Source organism: Aptenodytes patagonicus, chromosome 2 (genome assembly GCF_965638725.1).
Source record: "Aptenodytes patagonicus chromosome 2, bAptPat1.pri.cur, whole genome shotgun sequence".
Classification (NCBI taxonomy): domain Eukaryota; kingdom Metazoa; phylum Chordata; class Aves; order Sphenisciformes; family Spheniscidae; genus Aptenodytes; species Aptenodytes patagonicus.
The window spans coordinates 66,653,762-66,678,354 of record NC_134950.1 but is presented as its reverse complement, the minus strand read 5'-3'; the positions used below and the strand labels follow the sequence as shown (position 1 = coordinate 66,678,354).

Here is a 24,593-nt window from a genome sequence, read left to right as displayed (position 1 = left end):
TCTAATAATTCTTGCCTGGGATTTGTTTTCAAGTTCCTATAAAACTGAGTGATGTTGAAGTGACATCTAGTTAGTGATAAGTACGATGTGGTCTGTGTGAACAATAGGGCATTATAACCCCCCTCTAAACTGTTAGTTTAATAAGCAAAGATAATGCTTACAAAAGAAAAAAAGAGAAAAATTAAACGTTGGTGAGAATAACATTGTCTCAAGGAATGATCTGACAGAAGGGTATCCAAAACATGTTTAGAGAGAGGAGTGGTATTTGTTAGCACGGCTCCTATCTAAGCTCAGCACGACCGAAATTGCTGTGTGCGACTAAAACAATATGCATCAAGAGCTGCATACCGTCCCTCCGTGAATGTGAACGACTACTTCTCTGTGCAACATAGAAAAGAAGACAGTTTACATTACTCAGGTGAAAGCTACCTGTTCTTATTTGCAAGTGACCTCGGTAACAGTATAGCTGGCTGGCATGGAGCAACAGCAGTGACATTCAACTTCCGTAGATTAAAGTTTTCCTGTGACAGTTACTAATGTCTTTGCTTTAAAAATTAGGTTCATCATATGTTTGTATAGTTGGTCATAGTATCGTGCTGTCACCAAGACTTAATAATAGCAATTATCAGTACAGAAGTGCTCATTGAAGGGGTGAAAACGATTGTGCCATCCTTCTGGATCTCTGCCTGTTCAACTGTCCGGAAGTGCAGCCATCCCTCATTTTAGCAAAGAAAGATGTTTATGTCTTAACACTTTACAGATCTGCTTTGGAAGCAGGGGCGTTGGCTTCAGTTGACTGAAAAATGAGTACCCTTTAAAACGCACCTTGCTGTGGGGTGCTTGTGTAGCTGGTACCAGAGGGGGCAGCCTGGAACAGTATCATCGGATGAATGATGTAGTCACCAACTCTTGCAAACTTTGGGCAGTCTGTTTATTCCGGTTTTTTTTTTTTTTTAAAGGTCTTTATGTGCAGGTGACTGCAACAGAGTTACCTATAGTTAGCTGTGATCTTAACTGGCAAGTTTTACACTGAGATCCCACCTAATGGGGGGATCTATATTTAGTATGATCCAAAACCTGTCAACTTTGAAAGACCTCACTTCTGTGAAGACTTAAATTCATGCCAAGTACTTCCAGGACTTTGGGATTACATACAGTACGCAAAATGAGCCAATGCATAAGCTTTTGTGAGACCAGTGACGAAGTCTGTGTATGCGTACTCAAACTGGAAAGCTGGGTTTGACTATATTGTTTCTTTTAAGTCATCAAAATAGAAAGCTGAAATACAAAGTGATTGCATTTTACAGGAAGCAACTTGTCTGAGCTTGCAAATTTTACAAGTAAAATGTGCCTGTTTGAGTTTTTGAGACACAAGTATGAATTTGTAGGTACATACCTTTTAAGCCTGAATGGGCATTAGATTTCTGCACAGAAAGGGGAAATGGACTACTACTGTTTTTCATAGCTGTGTGATGTTCCTCAATTGGGTAAGAGTGTGTACAACCATCCTATGAATTGACTTGTTGCTTGTGAGCCTAGTGCTGTCCCCTAATAAGCATGCTTGCCACTCCCATTGACTACTGGGAGTTGCATGAGGGCGTCTCTGGGTGGAATTACAGTTTCTGCCTGTGAGTCTGAAATCCTTAACAATATCAGCAGTTCCTACATGTTCCTACACTTCCTACAGTGGTGTGGTTTTTTTTTTTCCCCCCTTTCTTTTTTTTCTATAGCTATAAACTTAATCCAGATAATTAATCACTGCATGGCAAAAAAACAAAAAAAAAAGTCACATTTATTTGATTAGATATCTGCAATAGAAATATTTGAACCTTGGAGCAACATTGCTTTTTCAAAGCAGACATCTTACATGCTGCAAATGTTTATACACTTCAGTGCTAGGATAAAGCTGTTCTGACTCAGTCACTGAAGGCAAAATTCTGTTTTTCAGTTACCCGCTGTAACCGCACAGTAACTCGCTGGGCGTCATCAGTACGGTACTTGGGAGTTAGAAAGACTTAACAAATAGCAGTATTTCTTGATTGTCACTTCTATGTTAAAAGTAAATGAGACTTCCTTTCCTTTTCCAGCAGGAGCGATTCTAGTAAATATTATGTTAGTGAGCCCGCGTTAAAACGTGCTAGTGGATTATGGTAGTTAACATTGCCATGGCTTTCATTAGGATGATGACTTCATTGCAAATGTTTACTTTCATTACCTAACTGTTAGTCAGCAAATGTTCCGTGTCTTGATCTGCTGAACCTGCTTTGCTATTGGAAGCCACTGAGCTCTGTTTTTTTGATGCGATGATTACTCAACGTTGGTTATTCATTTTTTGATGTTGTTTATGTCTTGGTTATCTGTAGAGGCCCATCAGCGTTGTTACACACTTCGTGTTAGCAGTTTCTCCTTGCGTTCCTGAAACTGTATTACGGCAACAGCGCTTATGCAAACGGGCTCAGGGCATTTAAGCGTATGTTCTGAGATTAAATTAGTGCGCGGATGGACAATATGTGCATCTCTTAAGTTGCTGCCAAACTATTTATTGCCTAATAAGTTCTAGCAGGTATTTTATAGCAGTAGCACTGGGCTGCTGTAAGATAATGCGTTTGTTTACCCCTCCCGTATTGTGAGCTAACATTGCGAATAATGCCTGTTACAGGGACACTGGGGCAGTGGCTGTTTACACGGTGACAAAGTCACGTGTTAATGAAGACACTGGTCTAAACTTTTCTAAGTCTTACGTTGCGGAGGAACGGAGGGTTTTTACTCTGGATTCGAAACCACTTACGTTCTGATGACTACTTAAAATCCATTTTTGCTAACCTTTCATTAAAGCGATTGCTTATGGAAAAGAATTTAATTTGTATCAGCAGGATATTGCGTAGCTTAACGCCTGTTCAACGAAATCCATGTTTCATTATGGGCTGTTACAGAAGCCAAAGGCCAGGCATTGCTGTTGTACAGTCCTCGTAAACCCACCGTAACTTTACTAGAGTGACTCTGAATTTACAGGGCTGTGTGTGGGGGTGAATTTAGCACACAGCACTTAGCTCCTAATTAAAGCTTATAGTATTACATCCGTAATCAGGGCACTCTTAGAATCTCTAAGAAATTACTTTTTTCTTTGTATGCTCTTCTCCCTTTTCTTTCTTGCCATCTTGCTGTATGGTGTTGGGAGCTTGCTCCTCCGTGTTGGGGCCGTCATATTTATGTCCCAAAGGAAATGTTTTCCAGCAGTGTACTCCAAATTGCAAAGTAGAATAGTTTTGTGGCTCCCCAAATCTTTAAGGCCACTTTCTAAAACGATCTAGCTTTTAATCTTCTTTTCAAAGTAAAACAGAAACTACAAAGCATATGTAATTACAATTTGTAGCTATTTTTAGACTCCTGACATGTTTCATTTATAGTGTAGTGATAAAAACAAATACTTAGCACAGAGGCTAGACAGACAATTTTCAAACCAACAGCATCCGCTCCAGCTACCCTGCGTGTATTTCATACATGTTTGCTTTGGTCCTCTTTTTTTTTTTTTTTTTTTTTCTTTTTGGTTGAGAGTGTACCGAAACTGTATGTTTCAGTACATGACTGGGGGGGGGTGCAGAGAAAAGGAGAGCTCTGTCTATCGGGCAGGTCCTGTTGGGAGTGTTTGCTGGAAATTGGATCATATGTCGGTGAGTTTTAACGTATTGCGCACACACATACGCATGCTTTGCTTTTCCGGCAGGTAAAATAGAGGAAGAATGGTGAGTGGGCTTGTCACTATTTTTACACTGCATGGAAATGCTCATGTTGGCTTATTACAGGGATAAAGCCGACTTAACAGTAATTTTTCCTTGCCTTTTTTGAAAAGATGGTGATCAGTGAAGTGGCATTAGTTCTCAGTAGAGAGGGAGAGGGAGACTGGTGGAAATTGAGGTGTTTTAGTCACAATTGTAGCCTTGTTTTAAAATAATCATGTTTGTTTATTTAAAAACAGGTTTGGGAAAGAAATTAGCCATGTTCTTTGTTTTTAAAAGGGTAAAGTGTATGCAATCACCATATGGTAGCATTTAACCCATACTGTATGACCTGACAACGTCACATTTATGCTCTGATTTATTTTAGTGTTTCAGAATGTTCTTTTTCTGAAATGTAGTACACTAAATGATGAATTTAGGATTGTGCAACGTAACTGTGTCTTTAGCTGTTTTGCCTCATTGTTATAATGATACCAGGTTCATAAGTAGGCAATTTTTTTTTTCCCCTTCTGAAATTTTCCTTAAGAAATAGTTGGGCTCTGAATGTTGAAATGATTTGCGGGAAGAGTTATGAACAATAGCCAGTGACACAGTGTGTTGTAAAAGGATCGCGGGGCGAGGTGTTACGGTCTCTGCTGGCTGAAACTAGAGCTGCTCCTTTGATGGTTGAGGATGTGCTTGGAAAGACGTTCTCCCCTCCTCCCGCTCCCGTCTTTGCACAGAGGTTGCTTAGTTGTCTATTTTAATGGACGCATTTTGGCTTCCCTTGCGGTAGACTGTGAGGCACCTGTATTGGTGAGCTGGTACCAGTATTGGCAGCCACAAGTATGATAAAACCATGAATCAGGCAGCTTAAGGACTGACTTAAGCTATGCAATTAGGGAAATAAGGTCTCTTATTTTCGCTTTGGATTTGGAGCCCCTGGGAGTTGTATTTTTAGGCTTGCTTTCCCCCGTGCCATCCTAGCTATGCGTATCTTCAGGGTTTCAGGAGATGGGGCTCCACTCGGAAGTCCCAAGGCGCGCAGTAAATAGGAGTTAGCCCCATACGGTGCGTCGCGTGAGAACTTCCAGAAGTCGGTGGCACTCCTCAGTGAGGTACCAGTTGCTCACCATCTGTCTCTTAAAGTCGTTTCTTTTAACCTTGGAATACAAAAATATTTCAACAAGGTTGTTCACCTGTTTGTGTGAAGTGTCAATAAGCGTACTGAAAAACTGCTAAGCTTCTAGTTTCAATGTGGTGTTTGAATACTAATGTGTACCAATTAGGAATGGCTGACGTTGTAATTTATAGAAGTTGAAAGGAACGTGAAACACCACCCTTCCAACACTAAATAGAGCTTTTCCTCCTGCGTGTAGCTGCTTACATGAAACCAAGGGTCTGTATTCCAGATTGTTGTGCTAGCATATTGATACATCCTTGGATAAACTACCAGTCTCGTGTATTATCACGTTGGCCCCTTCGCAATATCCTGTGTATAACTGTACCTTTAGCTGATTAACACAATACTTTCTTGGTACTGTTTTTAATGACTCTGTGCATGCTTATGTTAAGACCATTTTTAGAGAAGTGTTTTCATCACTACTGAGAAAAGCCGTACAAAATCTATAAATACTTAACTTTAATTAGATTTGCTCTCTTTTTTTCTTTCCCCCCAGATAAATTTTACCTCTGTAATGAATGCTGTGATCTTCAATGCATAATTTATATTGACATTAACAATGATACTTGGAGAATGTTTTAATGCCAGTTTGAGAAAACATGACAATTTATGTTGATAACCCCAGTCCCATTAAATTTGAACAGATTTTAGTAGAGAGAGCCGTGACTATCAGTGGTGTGGTGAAATAACTCACTACTTGTTGTTGTGGCAAGCATATTGGAGAGTTTGTCTTATCGTGAACGGTACATACCAGGTGTCAAGTGACATGCCAGACATATAGTTTTGCTTCTGAATGACTCCTTCCAATTAGAAAGTAGTGGCTTTAACGGGATCAACCAAGTAATCGGAGTCTCTCAGTTCTCCGGTGCCAGGAGGTGTATATTTGCAAATGTTATTTATTTATCTGCTCTTTAATGAGTTGCAAAATTGTTGGTAACCTTGGTTAAATTTAGAAGGGGGGGGGGAATACTATGTGGAAATTATGGGATTAATGGTTTAGCAGTCAGGATTAAAAATAGTCTCAGCAAATTACCCTGTTGATACTGAAGCCAGAATCTGTTAATGGGGTTACAAGCAGATTGGTTTATCAGTCATTTATTTTCTAGGTTGATTAGGGATTATAGGTTGCCATGTATTTGTATCACAAAAGTAAGCAGTGCAAAAGGTGAGGACTGCTAGTATTTCACTTCAAAGTTTCATGCACATAAAAGGAGGGTGTCTGGAGCTCAAAAGTGTTTTCTAGACTGTGGGCAGCCTTTTCCCCCAGATTTTGGTGCTCTGAAGTGGATGTCTAAGGAGCCTGGGTATTGTAAAGGGGTGGCTTGGCTTGTTAAAAGTCTGAAAAATGGAGCGAAAGCAGTAAGGTAATCTGTGAAATCCATGCAGGCCACTAAGCATGAAATTCAAATGCCTCTTGCCGAATTGTCTGCTGTTACGCCTCCTACTGTTTCAGTGCAGAACCTAGGGCGTTTTTTGTCACGATAATGTGTATGATGTGCAGTCTATGCAATAGACTGATGACTTCTGTGTGTCCTGTTCTAACCTGCAAGCAAGCGTGTCTTCATGTGTACCCCTGCGTAACAAAATCTTTTAACTCCCACCTCTATATTGCAGGTCACGCATTCGTCTCTGAGCTAGGCGCAGAATTGCAAATCAGGGCGTCCCCTCTGAGTCTTCATAAAAGATGAGAGCCACGATGGAGTCCTTTAGATATTGCTCTTATCTTCTGCTATCTAGCTCAGGAGACGCTGTGGCTTTCACACCCTTTGCTACCTTGTCCTGGTGTACAGCTTGAGATAACCTAGTGACATTTATTGGCTTTTCAGTACTTGCCAAGTGAAATGCAATGAAATGGCAGGTGAAGAAGATTTCTGCAACTTTTTAGCTAGATCTGGAGCACTGGAGAAGATTGGTGGAGAGACTCGTAACTGTTTTCATTTCCTTGGCTCTGACAGAAAATAAGGGGGAGAACAAAAAGTTTAAGAAGCCGAACTGGTTTGAAAGAGGAATGGAAGATACTAGCTGAAGAGGAATCCACTGGGGACTGGCCGGTCTGGCAGGCTGAGGAAAGGGAAGGAAATGGGGTCCTTGAGATGTAAGAAGTCAGGCTAGTTCCTTACCCTTCTAAAGCCTAGGTCCTCTTCTCCCCTTGCAAAAAGCTTGTCCAAGCCTCCTGCAGGCTCCAAGACTGGTGTTCGGGGGTCATCTGGTGACTGGGTATCACCAGACTGGAGAGGAAGATGGATGGTTATTCCCTTATCTTGGCTCTTTTGTGCGTGAGTTTTGTGCTCCCGGAGGATGGGAGATGGGGGAGAGAGCGTAATGGATGTGGTGAAGGATGAGCAGCCCAGGGCAGTGACAGGATCCAGAAGTTTGTCTGAAGTTTGGTTCGAGTCCTCTCTGTTCCAGGTAGTTTTGTAGACCAGTTCAGGTTACTCTGCAGCACGTAGGGACCCTTTGGTGGTCCTGCTGGCTCAGTAGGATCCGGGAACACTGCTATCAGAGTTGGTACTTCCCCTGCACAGGAAAAGACCCACCCATCACTCAGGAGAGTCTCTGTCCTCTGTTGTCCCCATGGGAGAGGACACACTCTCTCTTAAACTAAACTCTCTTCAACATTTAAGAAAAAGGACAAGATGATCAGAAGTGTGAGTCTGACAGCTAAGAAGATGCTAGACATGAAACAGATTTTTGTTGTTCTTACAAACCCGGTTTATTCTGCTTTGTTTAGTGTATTTTACACTTTGGAGAAGAGAACAGTATTTGAAGGGCTGAAATCCCAGTTTCTCATTCTAATATGCAAAATGAAGTTTTCAGTTTGAATTTTCTCATGAATCTTTTAAAGAGAGTATCTATGTAGGTATAGGGGTATGTGAATGTGGAAAAAAGATAGGAAAAATAATTTTGTGGAGGAGCAATAAAAATGCTCTTCACAGAGTCATCCCTGCTTTACTTCCATGCTGTTAGGGTCTGGTGGATTTTGACTAGTGTAACTCATTCTTGTGGAGTCTTACAGCAGCTCTGCAAAGTTTATTGAAGACCAGATGCACAGAATTACTCTTTGTGTAATTCCACCCACAAGGTTACACCTTGCGTTCAGGATAGCGGAGTTGTGGCAAGATGAGCTGGTTGACTTGTAAAGATGTCTCAGCCGTTTCACAGCTGGCATCAGCATCAGTCTCTGCAGAGGCAGTGAAGAGCTGGTGTGGGCAGCCACCGCGGCAAAAGCTGTAGGAGAGGAAAAGGCAGGGCGTGAGGAGCTGAACACAGCCTCAAAGGAAAGGACGATGTAACAAGAATACAGAAACAAGAGGGGAGAAGATGGGTGTTTGGAGGAGCTGCGGGCGTCCAGGAAGACTGCTGAAGGTGGTGAACCAGTTTCCCCTGTACCTGGGAACACTGGGTTTCTGTAGGTGCGTGCCTTTGTTCTGTGTTTCATCAGAAATCGCCGTGGCAGGAATCTGGGGTTATCTGTGTTAAGGTAGTAAAAGGATTGTTGCCCCTTGGTGATGCTTTTCTTCATGAGTGGTGAGGCTGGGGTGGTGGCTGCAGCTCCCCCAGTCGTCGTGTCACTGTATAGAGTCACTGGATGTTGCTGTCTGGGGTGGGTTAACGTGGTCTAACTGAGATCTTACTTATTTCCCATGGCCTTGGCCTGCTGGATGGTCTCTGCCATCCCGCAGCAGCACGAGGAGACAGGGAGTGTGCAGAGCTGTGTAGGAGCAGGATGTGGAGATACCTGGTGTTTGCCTGGCGCTTAGCATGTGCGGTCCTGCTCCATCACCAGGGGTCCTGGAGAAAATTACAGTGCAAATAATGGTGGTGGTGGTGGGGGTTATGGAGAGGAGATGTTAAGCAGAAGGAGGAGAGGAGGTTGGCCAAGCACATGTGTTTGCATGTGCGTGAAATAACTGAATTTTTCTTTTGTGTAGTTACTTTAAGGGACTTAAGACTTGGTTCCTGCTGCACAAGTCACTGTTTACTGTAGACCCTTTTCCTGCCTCTCTGTCCCTCGGATCTGCTTTGCTCTGCGGTCCCCCTTTCCTGGCTGCTGCCCACTTCTGAACTTGAGCTGGTGTCAACATTCAACACCTGTAGGTGGTGGAGACTTGGGATGAGTGGGTGGATGTGGCATGTTAAGCATGAGAGTTTTTGGAGGAGGTTTGGAGGAGGAATATGAAGCGGAGCAGGTTTGTGTTCAGGATGAAAATGGGAGCAATCCAAGTGTTGCAAAGGGCCTGTGAGAAGAATGGGGCTATGCCGAGAAACCAGGCTGTTGGCACAGGAGGGCTGGGAGGATGGCACGCGGGATGCTGACAGCCACCCAAGGCTGATTAATTTTTAGCACTGGCAGCAAACTTCCTTAAAAAAGGAAACAAAGAAATTGCTGTGAATGAATAGAATTTGTTAGGACCAGCTAGGTTTGTGAAAGATGCGTGTCAGCAAAACCAGCCATTAAAGAAAAGGCACTCGGGAAGTCTGCTGTTCATCCCCCATCTTTTCTGTGAATACTCTTGAATCTGTCCTGAAAGCACATTTTCTAGACGTGACTTTTGCTGCCACGACCTTAACTCTGATTACTTCTACAAAGAATGTGCTGGGCATATTTCTTATCTCTTAAAAAGAAGTAATAACTTAATGTTTTAAGCATTATAAAGGAGATGAAATGAGGACATGCAGCAGTTCCTTTTTCCAAACTTCTGTGGTTGTGTTCAGTTCCTTTTGCTAACAGTCATCCTCTAAGTCAAACCACAACATGATGATCAGGTAAAGGTGTGTGGGAACACGCCGGGCATCTGTTTTTATCTGACACAAAGTCAGCGGTTTAGGCTTACAAAAGATTATGATTTATCAGGACAGTATAATTACAGCTGTTGTCATACGGTGGCACCCAGTAGCAGTGATGATCTGTTGCTGTTGTTCCGGGATGTGTACAAACACATAGTAACAATCAAGTCCAGGGACCGATTCTATCTTCTCCGTGTACATGTGGTTGTATGGATCCATTAATGGGTCATTAAAATTCTTCAAAGCATATCCGCTGTCAGATTAAATGCTAATAAATGCCTGTTAATTAACACAACCCTCTTCACAATAATAAGTTATTAGAATTGAATTTACTGTGCATTTTACTAGACTTGGCAGCAGTCTTCCTGGTAGTGAAGGCTGCCTGTGTGTTGATGCTGTGGAAGTGCTTTCAGCTATCCTCCAAACTCGGGTGGTTTCTGTGCAGGGACCGTGGGCGCCGTCCAGTCCTGCCCCAGGCTTGCAGGAAAACAGCACTGTGGGGCTCTGGTTCCACATTGCTCTGTGAGTGCCTGGAAATGTGGTCAATGCCAGTGCACCTGGGTCGTCACAGAAATTAACCTGCCAGCTACCTGGAAAAATAGGGCTGGTTCATCTGTACGTTAGTCCTCCTTGTATCTTTTACGGAGGGGTGTAGTGAAAAGATGACAGTGAAAAGTCACACAAGAGATGAGAACAACCAAGGAGGAAAAAGTTTGGCATGCCGTGTAGCATGGGTGTATTCATATGAGTACAGCGCTCACCTGTGGAGTAAAGTATTGTTTATGCAGTTTTCCTCCACGGCAAAGATACTCTGCTTTTGCCAACAGCAATGGCAACTTTTTGGTTTTGGTAATTCAGCTTAGTAGTAAGAGCTGTGTGGCATAGTAAATATGCACAGATACAAAGCTCACTTTTATGTATTTTCTGAGCAGTGCAGCTGGGAGTAAAGTGGTGCCATATCCCATGGACATGTAAATGGCTTTGTAATTTCTTCTAGACACTGGTCGGAAAGTGATACAAATTCCATTGCTTTAGGACCTTATAGCAGCTTGACCCCAGAGACTAAGCCTTGCTCAGTTACTCTGAACTTCATTGGTGTTTCTCCACTGACTTCAGTCATGTTAATTTAAACTTACATCAGCATACATGAGACCAGAAGTGAGCATTCAGCGTGCTAAGTACGGATTGTGGCACAGAGAGCATAGCAGGATGGAAGGGGACTGAGCCAGCAGAAGGAGATAACGCTGATGGCATGTATCTTGTGCCTGTGCATACTTTACTTCAACCCTGTACTCCCTGAGTCATGTTTAGTCCTGGTATAGGTAGGTACAGCCTACGCTGAGGTTATTCCTGCCTCAAGGTCACGGCATAGGGTCATTTAGCTCACTTTCTGACTGCTTTTCTCTGTAACCTATACTGCCTTGTAGGTTGGTGATGATTTCACGGCTTTTATGTAGTCATGTCTGTTCCTGTGCGTGTGCACACACACGCACGCACATACACTACTACAAAACAAAACCTTCAAAGCCCTCACTGAATAATCTGTACTGACATGAGTGAGGACTTCTTACTCATCTGAAGAGTCTTGCTGACTTCAGAGGCACTTTCTCGTGAGTAAGAGTGTGCCAGTGCTAGCAATGGTTACCCAGCCTGGCCCCGTAGGCTGGTGTTATGACTCAGTCATCCTAAGCTTGGCATTGCCTGGGCGGGCACACACACACACACACACACACAAAGTGTTGGTATTACCAGGCCGGGACTTGAAAAATGTGAAATTGTTGGTTTCACTTCTGTTGCTGATGCTGGCCATCTCTTTAAAACCGGGCAGAGTACCTACAACCTCATAGGTACAAGTGCCTCCTTGGCCGTGCGTGATGACGTAGAACACTGTGTGTTTATGACAGCGTTCTGCGATGTGCTTCTGTCCCCTTGCCTCCTCTTCGTCCTGGTGGACTGGTTTCTCCTCGACTCTTTGCCATCACTACTCACTGACGTGGAGATTTCAGGGGGGCAGGTCTGGCCAAATTGGTCTTCCGCGTATACAGGACATATACCTGCATGCTCTGTGAATATATTTGTTTAAAGTACAGGTTAGTTGTTAAGAGGAAATGGTACATGACTTGTTAGGTAATGGGAAAACAAAGGCAATGTTGTCATGATGACGACTTTAGAAACAGAGATTGTATTCTGTAGTTCCTCAAATATGACAGAAGATGCCTAGCTAAGTATCGTTAAAAAAAGTACTTGCTCGCTAGAATAGCAGCAAGTGTATGATACAGTTAATGCCAAAGGTAAGAATGCAGTTTAATATAGGGACTTAAGAACCTTGTAGTCGTTCAGTATTTCTGCTTCTTTTATCTTGGTAAAGAGCAAAAGATTTCTTTTTTTTTTCTTTTTTTTTTTCCTTCCCCTACTTGCAGTTTTGCAGAAGTAGGTTGTTTGTAGTCCTTTATAGTTTTGAGGTTATACATTAGCAAGTATCACATTATTAACCCTTGCAAGTCAGTGTTCATTTTTTGTAAAGTAAGCATGGTTTATGCCTATACATGTGGGGAAAAAAAAGTCACAGATTTTAAAGCTGTAAAGGTGGTTATGTGGTGCTGGCAAGAACCAGAATGTACCCTAAGGCATCCTTAACATTGCCAGTTGGGATTTGAGCTTTTATACAAGTAAATTTTATTGTCTAGGTTAAAAGCCAAATTCATCGAACCAAATTAATCTCTGGTTCATTTCCAGTGTTGGCAGAGTTTAACCAGGGACAAATGTAGCTGTTTGGTTAAACATTAAAGGATGTTATTGATTTGATATCTTTAAACTAATATTAGAGTGAGCTCAAAATTAAATAGATTTTGAAGTTTTTGCATGGGGTTGCCATGCTGCCAGTAATAAAATGGATCTAACTTTATTTATTTGTTTAATCAGCATACTTGCCATGAGTACAAAGCTTGAAATTTAACACTCGTCTTTGGTCTGGCAAGCTGATCCATGTAGGCAGATGCTAGTGGCCACTTGGAAACCTATTGAACTGACTGCAAAGATTTGCTCCTGCGGGTCAGTCTGTACAACCAGGGGTTTAGTTTCAGAGGCAATTAACAATTCACTATTGCCTAATTTTAGAGCTCAAATAATTGCTTTGCTTATTCAAGAGAAGAAACACTGCTTGTCTTTGAAATGTTCCTAACTAGGGTGTAAAACCAGGTAATTTACGTTAAATGTCAGGACAAAGTTTGTCTACTGCATGAAACCGCTATATTTATGTATCAGCATAATCCATCCATTAGTTTATGGCCTCAGAGTCGTCCTGGAAGTGTCACAAACCCGCAGTGCCCCTGAGTGCTAGATTTAGCACTTGATGCTCAGATGTAGTTTTCAGATCTATAAAGTGTCTGGATCCTTACAGCTCCCCACGGGCTGTGTTTTTCAAGATGCTCAGGTGCTCGCTACCCTTCCCAAGTCAGCTGTAATTTATGCTCAATCAGAGGGGTGTCGGGCAGATGATAGCATTGTAATTATCCTAAGGGATGCTATTGTCTTCAAGGTGGCAGCTGCCCTGTCCAACTTAAAAGCCTAGTTGGGTATATAACGCAGTATCAGTGTGCAGGCTAGCCCTGCTGCTGCTGCAGGTCGGGGGCTCGGGTCCCGGCTGATGCTTCCACCCGGATACCTGCAGGACAGCAGAGTGTGTCTGCTGCAGGTGCAGAGTCGGGAACTGAAGTAGCAGGCAGGAGTGTTTGTTGCTGTGGATTTTTGTAAAAGCAATGAGGAGAAGGTGAAAGAAGTTTTAGGAAAGCTAAAATGCTGACTTGGGTAAATGAAACAATTTAATAAATGCACTGCTGACATAGCATAGGTGAGATCATCTTGCCCCATTGCTCCACATGCCCCGTCGTGACAGCAGGAGCGGTTGAGCAGGAAAGCGGGTCGCCGCTCCCCTCCCCGAGTTTTTGTGCTGCAGCGGATGTCTTTTGGCCAAAAATTTCTCTCTGGCATCTCTTCAGGAAGCATGTTTTGACACTGCCTGCTTGCATATGTGCTTAGAGGGAGTCACTGCAGGTGTCACTGCAAAGACGACTCTTCTCTGCTGTGTGGTTGGAAGGCTCCAAGTCAAAGAAGTCAGTGAGAATTACATATTCTTAACAAAATTAACTAACTCTTCCTCCTGAAAACAGCATAAATGTTACAAAATTATGTACCAACATTGGGTTTATCTGGAGGGAGGTGATTACTTTTAATATGAAACATTTGTTTTAGAAAGTTCCAGGTGAAGGACATCATACTGCAAGTTTAAAAGGTTTAGGCTAATCCAAAATGGTATTTTAACATTTTCAAGGAAGTGCTCGCTGCAGTGTCAGGTATGCCCATTTTACCTCAGACTTGCTACTTTTTCATAGACAAGCAGTTTTACTTAGTAGTGTGGTCTCAGTAAGAATGTGCAAAGATTAAGTTCATAGGCAAGACTGATGTATTCACTAGATGCTGTTGTCAGTATCTGGAGACATGTATGGACATGGAATCTTCCCCGTTGTGTGAAAGGAGAAAAACTTTCAGGCTTTGAAAGCAAAGTTCAAACTCCAAGATCATCATCAGAGAGCAAAAAATGCACCCTCTTGCCCAGCCAAAAGTAGAGGTGTGGGGGTTTTTTTGTTCTTTTTTTAAGCACAATGGTATATGCACTGGGGCATGGAGATGGCACTTCACCGTGACTGTTGGTGGAGAGGTGACCTTAACAGAGGTCCTGGGCCGGGTCAGTTCCTCAGCCTGCTGTACCCCTTCTTTCAGGAAAGGGTTGCTATGAAATGGCTGAGTCGATGTTAAGAGAGGTGTGATTTATGTTTTGTTTTGGTTTTTTTTTAATCCATGTGCATTGTTTCTTTTGTGGTTGTGACACTGATACCTCTGAAGACCAGGTCTGCTGGGAGACTTCATTAACATGTTAGATGTCCTATGCAACCCTGCAAGGGTGAGGAGGAAAGGATTTGGTTGGGATGTAGCAATTGGCAAGTATGCTAAAATGTGGTAAGGCCAAGTCGATGCAATTACCAGGGTGCAGTCAGGTTCGTTTGTCCTGTGCTTAGTTACTCTCCTGTGGTTACTGACAGGTGAGGCATCCTGTAGCGTAGCAGGCGTCTGCATGTTTGAGCTAGGTCATACAGTACCTGACCTTGCTGATTTAATAATCTGGAGAGGTTTTACAGCATAACAAAAAGAGTTCACATACTTCTTCAGATTAACAAGATCCGTCTCTTAAAGCAGGGGATTAAGATGTAATTATTCTGTATTTATATAACAATCACTTCTAGTGGTGTATGCTAGGTAGCTTACGTAAACTTTTCTTTAGGATTGTTTCTTGTTACTTCATTTTTAAAAGCTCTTAGGTGGCTGAGAAGTTGGTTTGTTTTTTTTTTTTAAATAAAATTTGAAGATAAGATCAAGCTATTTTTTTTCCTCTGTGCATAGGATGTGACCATTGCAGTGGTCTGAAATAAGGGCATAATTTGCTTTATGCTGACCCAACAACATGGAAGTTGTGCCTGTTGCTGGAGTGCCTCGTGCTTTGTGGGTCACTTACGTGTACTTTCAAGCCCAACGGGCCAGGCTTCTTGAGCAACCTGCTCTCATGAAAAAGAGCCCATGTTCCTCGTGGCGTGGTGTCTTTGCTTGTCACAGCGGTTGTGCAGTGGAAGGCGGAGCCCCGGCGGAGGGGCAGAGGAGGGAGAGGTAGAGGCCTGGGGGCCTTTACGCCACAGCTGTGGGGAGGGCAGGGATATGGCGTGGAGGTGGTGGCTCACCTCTGCTGGAAGCGTTGAGACGTTTGAGTTGGGGAGTGCTTTGAAGTCCTCTGGTGGAAAGACTGCCTCCTCGCCCCCGTCTTCGCTTTCAGGTGGGTAGGTTTTTCTACCTACACTTTACCAGAAGTGTAGGTTTAGCTGCCGTGCTTTACAAGAAGAAAATGTTTCCTGTGGCAAACAGAAATTGCATACAGAAACCCGTGTTTGATTTCTCAATTCTGAGTCTCTCTGTTCTTTCAGAAGAAAAGGTTTGATGCACTTCTTTTTGTTTCACTTGTTAAGTTTTAAAGATTCAAATTGTACTATTCAAGACCATGTAAAATACTTAACTAATCAACTTGGCCAGCAGAGAAGACCTGAGGGAGTTGGAGGTGGCAAAGGAAGAGGAGGTAAAGATACCTGTCCACGTAAAAATAATGGTGCAGTGAAGTTAAGGACCCTTTAACATTTTTATGCCAAAACTCGGATGTGAATTTCATTTCAGCTGTTGATTGACAGGATCATTGCCCCTGTTGCAGCATCTGACTAACTGTGAGGAAATACCCGAGTATCTCCTGTTTACTGACGACGTCTTGGTGACCTCATGCAATGATGTTCCTGTTTTCTTCCATTGGGATGTGAACGCACGCAGCTGCCTGTGCTTTCCTCCATCCACAGGTGGAGAGGCGTGAACGCCGGACTTCATCTCTGTGCTGCTGCCCATCCTCAATTAAAGTTCTTATTTCTTCCTCTCGGTGGGTGGAAGTACGTCTTTGGACGTTGAATGCTAGCGTCTTAGTCTTCAGTTAGAAGTGTAGGCAGCCCTACCTACCTCGGGCTTCTAAAAATCGCTACCCCAGTGGGTTTTGTCGGGTTTCCTTCTTCTCTTTCTGTTCGTTCTTCAGCACTTGAAACTTGCCACTGTTTGAATTTTGAGTGTGGAATTTTAGTTGCTAAATAAAACTTCAGTTATTCGTATGGATTATGAGGGAAGCAGTAACAGCTTCATGTTTCTTACCGTTCTGGTTATGCCTGCTAGGAAACTTCAAGGAAATATATGGAGCTGTCAAGGATGTTAAAGCAAGAGAGTCTTGTTCTTGAAGAGAAGAGACTTGGATGGCTGATGAAATCGCAGCCCTTGGGTTCTGCGGAGAAGTAAATTGAAGTCATTATGACATTATGGCAGAGAGCGCCTGATCTGCCAAACTGTCAGTGTTTGATGGACGCGGTATCTACTGACATGATGTTGCATGAGCGCCAGCCAGTTTCTCTTTCTGTCAGTGCGGTGTTGATACTGCCAAGTGCCTGTTATTCCCTCGAACCATTGCACGTGTAAAAAAAAAAAAGCTGCTGATCAATACTATAAGTGGTCAATTTATGTTTGGTGATTATCAAACACGTATTGATCTGTCTTTCAGTTAAGGTTGTGTTACGTTAGGAAATCAGTGATTGAGAGGGTTGATGTATTGGTAACAGATAATTTTTCTAAATTAAAACATAAACATTCACCACACTTAATAACTTGCACGATATAAATAGTTTCCTGACAGCTTTCCAGCATCAGTTTCATTTGGGAGCTGACTCACTAACACCCTAAAATTGAGGGGAAGAAAAATCAATAAAAGTATCAGGAAGTGATTTTTTTTTTTTTAAGTGTTTGGTGTGCTTTTTTTGTTTGTTTAACACGGCACAAAGTGAGCATCCCAAGGAAGTGATTTTACAACCCTGCTATGACTAAATGCCTCCAAAATGAGTCTGGAAGCAGGTTCTGAAAGTGGAGATGCAGCAGAAACAAAGGTAAAAGTTGAAAGAGCAAACGCTGACATTATGCAAGATAGCAGATGAGAAATGATTCAATAATGGTTACAAGCATTCATACAAGGGGAAAAAAAACCCAACCAGATTCCCACTTAACAGTATTGATTCTGCGTTTGAAAAATGAACTGCAGCTTATTGCATCCAAGTTGTAGAGAATGGCATCCGCAGATATAGGGAGAGGTATGACAGGAGGTTTTTGCTGTGTGCTTAGACAACAAAGTAATACAGGAGGGATTAAAGGACTTCTCGGGTGAAGTCATCCTCTATTTAATGCTTGTTGAGAAAGCACTGGCATCTTGTAGTGTTGGTTGAATATATTTTGGAGGGTTAAGGATATTTCTGCTTCTGTATAAGCAATCATTAAAAAGAAGATCAACGCTCCAGTCTTCTGTTGGCATCCTCTCATACAATTCTTTGAAAGGGAGCGTGCTTTTTATTTTACTGTGTCATAATTTCTAGGGTTTTGTGGGGGTTTTTTTGGTGTGATAGTTTATCATCTGTAGAACAATGCACAAATCAGTTACTCAGACAAAAACTGTAAAATATGGATGACCTAATTATAGATTTCTAAATTTGCACTCCTGTGTCCTGGTATTAAGTATTCCCTTACTCAGAAGAGCTGAGTACTTAGAAATCCCATTGCAGTCAACGGGCACTGCAGTAATAAGCACTTCGAAAAGCAAGCTCTCCTTGTTAAGCACTTGAACATGATGGTTTACAGAGATACCTGAGACTTGAAAAGTGTTCGCCTAAATTAGTAACCTAGTTAATATCTCTAGAGCCAATTAATTGTTTGAAAAATATTTGCACATCATTTGGGAAATTTCAGGTTTAATTTTACATAATTTAAATATTTGGGGTTTTTTGCTTAGAGCAGATGAGTAGAATTTGATCAAGTGTTTTAAGTACTGCCTTTTTGGAAGAAATTTTGAAGTTTCACACTGAAATCTCTGATTTCACTTTTTGTTAAATCTACTGTGATGTGATTCTACTCACACTTAATAGGTATGAGTAGCTTTGAAAATATGAGTAGCCCCACTGGATTTAATCAGATTATTTATGTGTGTGAAATTACTCAGTTGCATAAGTGTTTGTAGAATTGGGGCTTGTGTAAAGTTTCAGTTAATGACTTAAGTTTCTTTTTGTTTTGTTCTTAATAACCTTTTTTTTTAAAAAAAAAAAGTTGTCTGAAAAGCCTGTATTTACAGCACAGCCCACCCTCTGCATTCAGTTTCAGAAAGGAAAATCATTTTAGGTCAACTTTTGTTCCTGTAGAAGGAAAAAAAATGTGGAAATAGAACGGATTTTGGCTTTATGCATGTTTCGTCAGTGATACAATGGATTCATTCATAAACCTTTAGTAAAGATGTATTTTGATATTTTTCCTCTCATTGTAAAACGTAGGTGCAAGTTTTCCTGGAGAATAACAAGACAAAAGCCTTAATTTAGAGTTATAATTATGAAATACTGACTTTACAATTTGGAGCAGTTTAATGGTTTTATGTGGAACAAGGAGACGGATGAGGCTTTCTCTAATGCGGACACTATAATTTATGTGCATCAGATATTTTTATTCAGGTAGTATACAACAAAACGTGGAAATGATTAAGACTACATCTTTTAGGAAAGTATATTTACAAAATAGGAGTTTTAAATCCATCCTGTAATACTGCCATACAGTTTGGACAAGCTGTGAGGCTCAGAACATCGTAGATTTCCTCAGACAATATAAAATACTTCTTGTTATTAAATTTTAAACAGGTTTCACTATGTGTCCTTTTAAATAGCCGTTCTGGGTAGTACCTGGGAGTTTAATGGTTTCAGGCGCTTTTTGGCTTGCTCTGCAGACAAAATAGGGCATTTTCAAAGTAGCAATTAAAGCATACTGAACCCCCATGCACTAAAGGGTAGACCAAAAAGTACTTTCTTGAAAAGCTCGCTCTGTAACCTTTCTCCCTCACTCCCTCTCTCTTTTTTCCTTTTTTTTTTTTCTTTCCTCCTCCGTGCATGAGAGATTTTTTTTCCTTTCTGGGTATGCATTCTTGAGTACTTATCACTAAATTATCTGATTAACCCTTATACAAAAAAAGCAAGTGAGGAGACTTGCAAAAAGCACAGCTGAAGTTTTCAAAGGAACCTCCAAAATAAGATGCCCAAGTCTCTTTGGCTACTTTGGAAATTTCAGTTTACACACCTCTCTTTGTCTGTCTAACTGCTGCGTGTCTGTGCACATGCAAGTATATAAAATTTACTGTATTGTAAAACTGGCTTAACATCTCTTCCAAGTTAAATGTAGGCATTGAGGAAAAGTTGCTTTAGGCTCAGGTTATTTTACCAATATTCTACACTGAACTTACGTTCAAAACCAACACTGCCTGTAACAGTGTGGAGTTGGAGCGATGCTTGAGTGAAAAGAGATGTCTTCATGTGGCTGGGTGCAAGAATGAGCTGACCTCTCAAAGACATTTAATCTGTGGAACTCACTATACCAAGATATTATCAGAGTAAAACATAACAGCTCAGGCTAATGAATGGAGAGGTTATGACATACGGCTTATGGCATAAGAGAGCTGCTCAAAGCATGAAGTCAAGAAGACACCTTTTTGAACAAGGATGCCGTTGCCTACTTCAGAATTACTTTGCACGTTCTAACGCTGGGGGCATTGGTCTCATCTCTTACGGCTGTTCTTACCATGAACTGATGGCGCTGGTTTTAGAAAAAGTATTTTTTTTCCTATGAATCACTGCTGGCTCAAATTCTAAGGAAATGTCCTCATGATTGTGCATGCTCTGTTATCTTGGTACCAAATCTGAACAGTGGACATCATAAAATGACTTTTAACTCCAATAGAATTGATTTTTAAAAACCTCGTGCAGCAGTTAAGCTCTAGGTCAGCCAAAGTAAAGCCACAGTGCTTGCAATGTGACTGAAACTACTATAGCTTTATATGACAATGAGTGGTGACCTGGCGGCACTTGCACTTAATTATCTTCAGAGATTTGTTGTACAAGAGACTCCAGTTCATATTAGAAACAGACACTGTAGTATTAGGAAAGCAACACACTACTTTGCTCTGCAATTTACATCCCATGCTTCATTGAAGAACAGCTTTATTAAACCAGCCACTGCTTGCAGATCTTCTCCAGCAAGACCAAATTTCAGGCTTTTTTTAAAATGCTTTTTTTTTTTCCTTTCCCTCAATGATGAAACAAGCAGAAGCAGGCAGACTCGCTGCATGTTGCTTCTCTATTCATGGAAAAGGTGAATTCAGAACTATCAAGCCAGTTTCCTGTTTAAATTGCTGGGTTTTTTGTTGCCCAGAACTGGAATTCAGATGAAGCAAGAACCAACTATTTCTCTCTGACCTTGACACGTGTTTGCTTTTCTTGGCCAGCTGAAAAAATGTTAGAACAAACTTCATGCAAGACACTAAGAGAATAATTAAAATGTTGCATGTAGTTTTTCAGTTGTTGGTTGCATTTCTTTAGATAAGTGATTCAAACAATTATAAATAAAAATAATCATCACACTCCCAGGAAATCTTCCTGTGGGTGGTGGAGTTGATGGGTGAAGAACTGTGATTTTGTGCACGTTTGGTGGTTGATATTTGATCACTGTGGAGGCTCTGCCTGGAAAGATTTTGTTGTGCTGAATGAATGAGACCAACTTTTGGCTTCAGCCTTTGTTCCGTAAGGTACTTTAAATGAGGAGCGCCTTCAGTGCTTGGCAGCTGCATTTCTTCCTTTAGGGCTTTCACCAGTGGAGAACAAGAACAATAACGTGGAGATAACTTAATTATAAAATGCATAGATGTTGTTTCACTTACTTGCTCAATAGGCCGGAGACATGGGAATATGAACCAGTGAAGCAATAAGCATTCTTCTAATAAAGAAGCGTTCACAAATTAAATAGCTTTTAAATTCGGTATTTCTGCACTGTGCTGAAGATAATTTTGTGGTTTTACGCCTTGGAGTTTAGTATGTTTATGTCAAAGGGCTATGGAGTAGTTTAAATATTTTTGGGTTGCAAATCCCGTATAAGGAAATGTAAAGTGATACAAGCTGTTCGTTCAGTTGTGTTTTCCAGTTATTTAATGTATACGAAAACGTAGTTCACCTTTGTGAAAAATATCAATCTAGTAATATCAGTATGAAATGTGAGTCTTTGAGAAAAGACCCACACTGTGCAGTTAAAACTAAGCTGGACTATAAATCGTTTCTGCAATACAGGTAGCTATAATGTAGTATCTCACAGCCTAGCAACAGCTCCGTATCAGCATAGCTCACCGCCTTAATTAGCTGCCACCGCACAGGCGTGGCAGCAAAGGGTACAAACTATTGCTAGCAAATCCCTGAATTTGCATGTGTTGTTTTCATTTACAATGTTAATATAGATGACAAACGTTATTAATGTGGGGTAATTAAAGTGCGCATCTATAACTTTCTGACATCTCTGCAGTTTGTTTTATTTTAGGTTGCAGGAAGCATTATGAATTCTGAAAAAGCTGTAAAGAGAGGTTAATAGAAGTTACTGAAAACAATTTGAGATTTAAATGGGAAAGCCTTTAAAATTATTGCTCTTTCTCTTACTCAGATATTTACATATATTTCATGGTTTCTAAACTACTTTTTCAAGGACTTATATAGATTCTGGGTTAGGAGAGGTACTTTAAAATGACTGTTGGGATGAATGTTGATAATAGATGGGTCCGACTCTTTTTAATGATTTAAAGTTGTTACTCAGTTAAATTAGACCTTGCTGCATTGATACACATCTGGTCATTACTTTCTTTTGGCAGGATTTCCCTAACAGTTCGCCTTCATTAACAGCTACCAAGTGACTCTTGGAAAATAATTAAAATTTCATTTGATGGTATTTGTAATACGATGGCTGTATTGTTGCTAGAAAGTGAAATCAAATGTTTGTTAGCCACAAAATCTCTACAGATTAGTTTCACTGTTTCAAACAGAGAAACTATTGGTCTTACAGTGAAAGCTGTGAAGGCTGGTGTGTGTGTGTGTGTGCGCGCGCACGCAAATACCCTGATAACGTCCTCTCTCTCTTCACAGTAGCATGCCATTCACTCAAGAAATCTAATGGTGTTCAGGTACTGAAGCCTTTTAAAGCTTACAACATCTTCTAAAATGTCATTGCTTAAGAAAACAAAGTCCCTGCAATTAATTACATATGTATTTTCCTTATATTTTCCTATATTTCTGTTCCTCCCCTTTGGGTGCAAGGCACTCGAGTTGGTCACTCAAGTCCATTCGAAGGAGGCACAATGAGGATGTCTCTGAAGGTCCTTGTAGGCAGCCAGGGCAGTGTCTGGTTCGCAGTAAGGAAGCCGTCCGTGTTCCTGGACAGCCTGTGCGGTGGGAAGCTGTGACACAGAAACAGAGCAGGTAGCAGAGTGGGAGGAGATGTGTGTGTTTTTAGAGCTTTTTTTTTTTTTTTTTACATCCCTGGGAACCAGCACTATTTGCCTTCCCAGCTTGAAAGTTGTGTTGTCAGCTTTTCTGGAGACTGTTGACCTCTCGCATATGTTCATAAAAAGGCAGGGAAGGGAGTCAGCTTTACCTTGGCGAGGCGTGTTCCCACCGCTCTGCCGGAGATGCTGGCTGCGCGCTGGGCAGCTGCAGCGCCGGCTGTTTTGCAACTCGCCGTGAAAGATAAGGCTTGCCCTGAAATTCTGCGGTCACATAAAAGTGACTCCCCACCCTTCAACTGGAGGTGGCTGGGCTGTAAGATCTGAATGCGGGGAGGCCTTCAGCCTTTTCTTGTACAGCAGCAGATGGCTTGAGATTTGTTATTAATAGTCAGGGGAACATAAGAGGGTCTGAACTGGGTCAGGCTGGTGTTCTCCAGTATCCTCCCTCTGACAGGGCTCGGTGGTGGCTGCTTGCGGAAGGAGTGTGAGAAGTGGAACAAGCCTTTGGTGGTAACTCCTCCTGGGGTACTCTCCCAGTTTGACCAGTTTGCAGCTCAATGAATTCCTAAGCTAGAGGTCATGTCTGTGTCTTTTTGGTTTCTTAGCCCTGGATGGGCTTTTCTTTCATGAGTTTGTCCATTTGCAAATGTTGAGCCTCGTTTGAATCAGTTAGTGGTGAGGCGCTAGGCGAATTGGGAACTTTTCGTATAATTTTGGGCACCTTGGTTTCCAGCTGATCTGCACCTCGTAGGCTCAGGCAGGGTTTAAAAAGAAGTCTGGTGCAAAAGGGAATAATTCCAAATGTATAAGGAAGATGAATGGCAGCCTTGCACTTAAAAACAAAAACTGAAGGTCTGGTGTCTCCCTTCTCATGCGGGTGTAAGTGTGCAGTGACTCCACTAAATTTGGTGCGGTGTCAGGATGGACACCCCTCTGACGCAGGTTAGAATTTGACTCGCAGTTTGTAACCAAAAAAGCTTTGAGCGTGCCTAAAACCTCCTGTGAGCTGGCGATCTCTCCGCTAGCCCTGAGATGAGAGATCCTCGTGGAATAAAAGAGCTATATAAAACTGCTGTAATGGGGTTCCCAAAGAGCAGTTGCCTCATGCGAGAGGTACCATGTTGCCCCATGGTGGGGCCCCATGGTGGCCAAACACTGCTTCAGAGGCTGGGCCAGCCTCGGTTGGTCCACTCATCGAGAAGGCAGCATGAGGAAGCATCTAGGTAGCAGCATGAGACCACCCTTTGTACCTTTGGTTTGTAGCCTGTGGCATATGGAGGAATGTCGTCCTCGCAGGTTTGAAGGTGATAATATGCTAGAGAGTAAGATGGTGAAATAGATGCTAATCTGGACCTTTATTTTCCAGCATTATTGGTGTGTCTCAGAGGGCTGGCCTGTTGACTTCTCTTTTACAGGATACCTAATAATTTGGGTTGAAAAAACCCAATCCTTTCCTCTTACTGGTTTCAGTGTTAGCAGATGCTGCAGCTGCCTTTAGTTGTACCCAAGACAGACCCAGTTTTGCAGACGACAAACCCAGTGAGACACAGAGGGGTTTGTCTGCTCCCTCAGAGCTGTCTTGTCTTACAATAGTATTATCACCATCTATTGTACTTATATTCAGGGTTATGGTTTACTAGAAACATTCTGGCAGAAGATCAAGGTATTTTTAGTACCATTCAAGGTTTTGCAATGTTTGTGCCACATTTGCACCACAAGGCACCTGGCAGATATAACAAAGGACTTGTGTCCTGCAGGAGAAATAGCTGGGGCCAAGGAGTATATGGCACTGGATGTCTGCCAGCAGATACCGTGATTTTTTTATGGTTATACAGGCTCATCAAATTAATGGTTTTTAACACTGTATTTTATCTTTAGCATTCTTAATTTT

General features: G+C 41.8%; 1 protein-coding gene across 3 annotated transcripts in view; it reads left to right on the top strand.

Moving 5' to 3' along the window:
* The window catches only part of ZNF516 (zinc finger protein 516), a 102,870-nt gene that overhangs the window by 4,125 nt on the left and 74,152 nt on the right, over window positions 1-24,593 (top strand). The window contains exon 1 of one of the 3 annotated variants that reach the window (XM_076330098.1): window positions 8,297-8,312. The exons of the other annotated variants lie outside the window; for them this stretch is intronic. The gene's annotated coding sequence lies outside the window, so the exon portion shown is untranslated. Of the gene's footprint in view, window positions 1-8,296; window positions 8,313-24,593 lie in introns of those variants that run through there. 3 annotated transcript variants of the gene reach the window in all.